We start from the raw sequence: 6000 nt of genomic DNA on the forward strand, positions 1-6000 counted from the left end.
GCTGCATACAGATCATGTAACCTTGCTGGCTTAGTTTACATTTAGTGAGTTTGCATGGCATCTATGCTTGTGTATCTCTCCATTCCAGAATCTGTGTGCGGTATCTGATCATTCCAGGCGGGGCACATCATTTTTTTTTTCAAACATGAAAAGTGACAAAGTTCCGCTTTGCTTGAAATGACATTATAGAGTCGAGGTATCTGAGCCAGAGGAAAGTTCACATACATACTGTTTTATATACTTGGATTTCTGTGGTCAAACTTAGGTGTTTGTTTTTTAAACCCCTGGTCCTCAACCTCGCAAAAGTTTGAAAATCCCCATTTATTTTCATCAGCAAATTATCAAAGAACTCACTGGTGGATGAAACATTGCTAACAAGGTATTTGAAAAATGGCACCAACTGTATTTGCGTATCATTAGTGGTGCTAGGATTAATTCCAATTTTAGTCTAGATTGTTGCATATGATTTTTGTTGTTCTTGTATCTATCTGCAAGCCAAGTCCCTGGTATATTGTAGTTAGGGTGTCTAAGATATTTTGCGATGACTTTGTAGTGTGGGTTAAAATTGCAGCATCATCTGCATTACTGCAGGTCAATAAACTAGCACGTAGATGTTTTTGCTTGGGAGTTTAACTGTCCGGTTACCATCTATTCTGTATTCTATTTGGACGCCGTTTTCTCATCATTTTTTCCTATAATAACGAAATTATGGAGACGACCATATTAAAGAGAAAGGGGACCAGAACTTCACTCTGCTTTACTCCCATTTCCATGGGGAAGGATGAGGATTGTTAACTGACAATAAAGAATTTTGTTTCCATATTATTATTATTATTATTATTATTACTTGTTAAGCTACACCCCTAGTTGGAAACGCAGGAAGCTATAAGCCCAGGGTCTCCAACAGGGAAAATAGCTCAGTGAGGAAAGGAAACAACGATAAGTAAAATATTTCAATAGCAGTAACAACATTAGAATAAAAATTTTCTATATACACTTTAAAAACTTATAAATAAAAAAAAGGAAGAGAAATAAGATAGAATGGTGTGCCCGAGTGTAACCTCAGGTAAGAAAACTCTAACTCAAGACAGTGGAAGACCATGGTACAGAGGCCATGGCACTGCCCATGACTAGAGGACAATGGTTTGGCTTTGGAGTGTCCTGGAAGAGCTGCTCTACCCTTACCAAGAGGAAAGTGGCCACTGAACAATTACAGTGTAGTAGTTAACCCCTTTGTGAAGAATTGTTAAATAATCTGTGTCGTCAGGTGTATGAGGACAGAGGAGAATACAGTAGTTAAAGAATAGGCCACACTATTCGGTGTATGTGTAGGCAAATGGAAAATGAACCATATTCGGAGAGAAGGATCCAATGTAGTACTGTCTGGCCAATCAAAGGACCCCATAACTCTCTAGCGGTAGTATCTCAACGGGTGGCTGGTAACCTGGACAACCTACTACCTAAAGGCTAGAAAGAGGTGAAGTAATTTCAGAAATTTGCTAGACACTATATTTTGGAAATATCTTTCATAAGAGCTCACAGGACACACCTGTTGAAGGACTTGGTATTGGCAAATAAAAATTATGTACAGGTCTGCATTTTCCTCTTGACCTTTTTCCTTATTTACCTGAGAGTAAAAATGATGTTGATGGTGTCTTTAGAACGTTTAGTGAACTAATCTCTCATGGGGAGTGCGAAGAGCATGCCCAAATCATCTCCATCAACCCCTCACCATGATTTTATTCACATATGGTACTCGGGTAATCTTTCTTGCAGTTTCATTTCTAATCCTGTCCTGCCATTTAACTCCCAATATCCCTCTGAGGGTTTTGTTTTCAAATTTACTAAATCTATTGGAGATTGTTTCATTGTCATACCATGACTCATGTCCACATATTAACACCAATCTCACTAAACTGATGTATAGTCTGATTCTTATATGTAATTTCAGGCGATTTGATTTCCAAATTTTACTTAACCTAGCTATTGTTTGATTTGCTTTGTTCAATCTTTCATTAAACTCTAATTCTAAAGACCCTGTATTGGAGATCATAGTTCCTAAATATTTAACTGATTCTACCTTCTTAATTCTTTCTCCTTCCAATGATATTTCATCTTCCATTGCATACTCTATTCTCATAATATCTGTCTTTCTTCCATTTATGTTGAGCCCAACCTCATGTGATATTTCATGCATTCTGGTAAGCAAGCATTGCAAATCCTGTGGTGTTCTGCTAATAAGCACACCATCATCAGCATATTATAGGTCTGCTATTTTCCTAACACCAATCCAGTTCACTCCTTCTCCACCATGTCCAACTGTTCTACGCATTACAAAATCCCTGAAAAGGATAAACAACATAGATGACAACACATTCCCTTGTATTCAGGATTGCAATATTTTCTCTCCTCTCTATAGATCACAGATGACCTAATTAGCTGTTTCGAGAAAAGGTAACCCCTGTGATTGAAAATTTCACCTGGAATGCCATTAGAACCACAGTTTTTTCTTTCTTTAATGATTTGTATACTTCTGGAAGCTTGTCAAGGTCTAGGATGTGTGGTAAGTTAGTAAAACATTAATAACCAACTTATCAATGGTATTATAATGGTTCAGTGTAGCAAGAAAATTCTCCACGAAACAGTTTAAAATTTCAGTCTGATTTTTAGGATGGTTGTGCCATCAAGTGTGTTGACTGGAGAATTATTCGTAGGCACATAAGATGGATTTGATGGTATTATAAAAGCTTAGCTTGTTATCATGATCCTTAAAGGCTTAAATTCCCTAAATCCTTACAACCAACCAACAGTTCTATAGTGTATGTATTTGATGTGCCTCTGGCCTTCAGTCCCTCCATCTCTGAGCCAGTGCAGATTAGTGGAGGTTCACAAAATATACCTCAAGTGCTTTCCGTCTTTTTTTTTTTCATTTTTTTTATGAAATGAAAAATAGTATCAGAGTTCTCCCCGAATCAATCAGCATGAGATTGCTTAAGATTATTAAAACAAATTGTTGCTTCTGCAGCATCTCAAACCATACAGCAGAACCTTGCCCACTCAGTGCCTGAATCTTCACATGGAATCTCGGTTAAGGAGAGAGATCCTTGGAAAATTCAGCACAAAAATGATTCTTTGTACCCTGTACCCTGCTTTTCAGGGCTTCACAGCTGATTTTCAGAGGTGGTATGCTTGCTTATCTAAAATCAAATTTTATATTTAAAGATGGATTTCACTTGCCAATGTTTCTGTCTAACATTCCATCCCATCCATGAGTCAAGTTATGCTTCCATCTTTAGTGTGGGTCTGCCTGGTTATGCCGTAGTACAATATGTGCCAGTACTTAGATTATGGAAGCATCTACGTGTTTGCCTGTGCCATGATGACCTATGGTTCCCCCAGCAGAGCCTTAATTCATGAAAACAAGGACTTAAATTTCATGGAAAGACAGCTTTATTTAGTTATTTTATCAGCATCTAATGTTGGGAAGTAGGCAGCATTGTCAAGATTCACTTGCCAGTGGAATAAGCCAGATCACGTCTTTCACTGATACCTGTGTGGCCTACAGGCAAGTTTGCTAGTATTTGGTCTTAACAGCAAAACCCATGCAGAGAATCTTATGCAAATTTCCAGGTAAGCCTCTCAAGGAAAGGTGTATTCCTCAACCACTTCTTTTAGAGTCCTTACCTGGAAGGCACGTCTTACTTAGTATAGCAATGTTTATACTGTATCTAAGAAATTTGTGGAGAATTATTGCAGTTCTCCAGAGGGTCTTGTAGCTTCATCTTTAGTTTGATCTTACTTTCAAGTTCCTAAAATTAGATTGGGGTTAGTTTATTTTAATTGAGACAGCAATGTACTTTGTTAGAATATCTGTTGCTAGACATCTACATCAAGTGTGGGAGTAGACAATGTTAGGTCCTCCTTTTCTAGGATCCTCCTTTTTGAGGGGTGACTTTTATGGCTACTTTAAAAAGACAGCTCAGTCACTTGTATGGCTGGCAAAGACGAGTGCCATTCTAGCCCACTCACCAGTGACAGAATGGGACTTGGGTTAAGAGCTGCCATTTCCAGTGCACAACTGATCACACCTCCCTGCTGGGATTAAAAACTCCACTAGGTTCCCCAGCAGCATAATCAAGGTGTGGTGAAGCTTGGGCATGAGTCTAAACTCGTAAACTTGATGAAGACCCCGATGTCAGATGGCCAGGAGGAACCTCAAAGTTAAGCGGTCCAGCTGCAGAGGACTGTCAAAGAGTCACAAAAGTAAGTATCCTGGTTCTCAGGTCAATGCCTATCCCAAGTAAATCTACATCCTCATAAAAGCACTGGTAGGTCTCACCTTAAGAGACTGACCCAAGTACTTGGTTTAGTCCATCAGTCAAATGTTACATTTGAAGTCAACAAGTAAGAACTAAAATGACAGTGGCGAACAGTGTTCTCTCATTAATAATAAAGGTTGACTGATTATTTTATTCATCATCTCCTACTTCACGCTTTATAGTCCTCAGCTATGTAAGTTTGGGTCTTCCAACTCTTCTAGTACCTTGTAGAGCCCAGTTGAAAGTTTGATGAACTAATCCCTCTTGGGTAGTGCAAAGAGCATGCCCAAACCTTCTCTATTTGCCCCTCACCATGATCTCATCCACAAATGGCACTCTAGTAATCTCTCATTTCTAATCCTGAACTACCATTTAAATACCAATATTCTTCTGACGGCTTTGTTCTCAAAACTAAAAAAATCTGTTGGATATTGTTTCATTGTCATACCATGACTCATATCCATACAGTAACACCGATCTTACATAACTGATATATAGCCTGATTTTAATATGTAATTTCAGGCAATTTGATTCCCAAATTTTACTTAACCTAGCCATTGTCTGATTTGCTTATTTCAATCTTTCATTAAACTCAAATTCTGAAGATCCTGTATTAGAGATCATAGTTCCTAATATCTAAATGATTCCACCTCATTCTTTCTCCTTCCAATGATATTTCATCTTCCATTACATATTCCGTTATCATCTCTGTCTTTCTTTTTATTATTTTGAGCCAAACCTCACGTGATATTTCATACATTCTCGTAAAAAAGCTCTGCAAGTCCTGTGGTGTTCTGCTAATAAGGACAGCATCATCAGCATACTCTAGGTCAGCTAATTTCCTACCACCAATCCAGTGCAATCCTTCTCCACCATCCCCAACTGTACTATGCATTACAAAATCAAATAACATAAGTGACTACACATTCCCTTGGAGTACTCCACTGCTCACTAGAAATTCACTTGATAGGACTCCACTAACATTAACTTTGCACTTACTAAGCTCATGAATAGACTTGAACAAATTTACATATTTAATTAAGAGAAACTCCATAATAACGCAGGACTCTCCACAAAATTGGCCGATGCACACTATGAAAGGTTTTCTCATTGTCCGCAAATGCTATCAAAAGTGGATTTCTATATTCTGCCCATTGTTGTATCACATGTCTTAATATGAAAATTTGGTCAGCACAACTTCTACCTTTACCAAATCATGCTTGTTCATCTCTCAGCTTTCCATTGATCTTTCTCTCTAGTCTCTTTAGAATGAGCATACTATATATTATCATGACAACAGACATGTGTGATGCGTCTGTAATTATTGCAATCATTCAGATCTCCTTTTTTTAATTTTCACCAACATTGCTAGCTTACATTCATAAGATTTTTCCTCTTCAAGCCACATTCTACAAAATAATCTTGTAAGTATTCTGGGAGTCATTTAATTTTCAGCCAATATCATCTCAACAGTTATTCTATCATATTCAGGGACTTTCCATCTCTAGTTTTTTAATGATGGACTCGACTCAAACATAATGAGTTCATTCATGGGAACATCAAAGTCTTCCTCAGCTTCAGGTATATCAATAAAATTATTCCCTTCATATCTCCTACTCATGACGTCACTAAAGTGTTCCATCCAACGTTCTTCTGTTGTTATAATGTGGAAAAAGGCATA

Source organism: Palaemon carinicauda, chromosome 2 (genome assembly GCF_036898095.1).
Source record: "Palaemon carinicauda isolate YSFRI2023 chromosome 2, ASM3689809v2, whole genome shotgun sequence".
In the NCBI taxonomy this organism is placed as follows: Eukaryota; Metazoa; Arthropoda; class Malacostraca; order Decapoda; family Palaemonidae; genus Palaemon; species Palaemon carinicauda.